At 44.6% G+C, this 1,597-nt stretch overlaps 1 protein-coding gene across 1 annotated transcript in view; it reads left to right on the forward strand.

The window, feature by feature from the left end:
* The window catches only part of MLLT10 (MLLT10, histone lysine methyltransferase DOT1L cofactor), a gene marked incomplete at its 3' end in the record, with an annotated part of 86,690 nt that overhangs the window by 7,991 nt on the left and 77,102 nt on the right, over positions 1 to 1,597 (forward strand). The window lies entirely within an intron of this gene.

A 1,597-nucleotide genomic window follows, 5' to 3' on the forward strand; every position in this document is an offset into this window, starting at 1 on the left:
GTGGGTCTTGAACCCGCGGGCTCAGGCAATCCACTCACCTCAGCCTCCCAAAGGCGCGGGATTACAGGGTGAGCCACCGAACCCGGCTAGGCACCTTTTCTAAATGCACTGTGAGAATTCTCATTTTTGTGACTTCTTTATGTCTTGTTGAGTTTTCCAACTAATTTGTTTAGAAACATGATTATAGTTTCCAGTGAGGTTTAGTAGACGCATGAGTTCTACATGCTTTTGGTTAAAAACATTTAGTATTAGAGCTAATATAGAATTTTACACATTTTGTGCAAGATTTCCATTACTGTATAAAACTCAGCTTCTAAAGTGTTTGAATATATTTGCTATATAAGCTTGCATTGTGTTACATATTATTCTGAAATAGATTTATCTTTTTTTCTTTTCTTATCCTTGTGATTACCTGGAGACATTCTTAAATAGAATTCTAGCAATTAATTTGAAATAGGAAAGAATAGCCATGCTATTTTTTTTTCTTATCAGAACACTTAGAATGCTTTTGAAGCTGAAACCATTATATTATGTTTTGGTGACTGATGAGGAGAGCTTGGGTTCCTCCATCCCTCAGCATTGTAAAAGTGCATTTTCTAGATCAGTACATTGTATTGCTATTTCCTGATAAACCACCATTTTGTACCTGCAAGGTGTTAGCCAAAAGTCATGAATTTGCCTTGCAACTTAGCTTGTCATTTGAACAATCTATAATAATCATAGTTATTCCCATTCCATGCCAAACAGTTATAATTGGAGACTTTTTGCTTAAGATCAATATTGAGCTTACATGGATGCATAAGGGATAGGGTGACAGTAGAAGATTTTACAACTTAAAACTGCTCAGTATCCAGCTGATTCGTCTATTCAGATAGGCCGAATCCATTTTCTATCTGTGGGCGCTCATCTTTCTGCCATTTTTAAACGACCTCCCATCTCTAAGAGTAAGTCTGGAGAAACGAGCCAGAGCAGAGGCATCCTCAATCAAAACGGGACTCCACTGTATCGTGGTGCTAATTCTCTCTTGCTGAATGACTAGGGGGTCTTGGGTTCCTTCATCCTTTTTAGTACAGTACAACTGCGTTTCCCAGATCCCCACATCATATTGCGAATTCCTGATAAACGACCATGTGTACATCTACACAGCAAGCTGAGGGTAGCGTTAATGTTCCCTCGCTGAGTGTAACCCTAACACAGGCTTTTGACCTTTGGCATGTGATGCACTCTCGTTTGTCACTGGGGCCAAAGTAGTGCATGCCTGCGCTGCAGACCTGGTAGCTCTTCCACCAGGTGAGCTTTGGGAAGAGCCCAGGATGTGAACTTAATGGGTGGAGAGGCTGCAGTACTGTGAAGTTAGCGCGGCCAACTGCAGGAAGCCATGCTTCATTACACCCTTCATGCAAGCTGGCACACTTGCCCAACCCTCCTTACCCACGGGCCAGTTCTTGAGGAAAAGGCCGTCAGGTAGGTTCCCAGGGCAGGGCGATGCCCCGGGGGAGTCCCCGCCGACAAAAGCGCCCCCCGCCTCGGCATCCGCCCGGCCTCCACCCCCAGGGCCTCTCTGCGCGACCAGCACACGCAGCCCGCGCGACCTGCG

Source organism: Carlito syrichta, unplaced genomic scaffold (assembly GCF_000164805.1).
Source record: "Carlito syrichta isolate Samal-C Ts95f unplaced genomic scaffold, Tarsius_syrichta-2.0.1 Scaffold302026, whole genome shotgun sequence".
Lineage (NCBI taxonomy): Eukaryota > Metazoa > Chordata > Mammalia > Primates > Tarsiidae > Carlito > Carlito syrichta.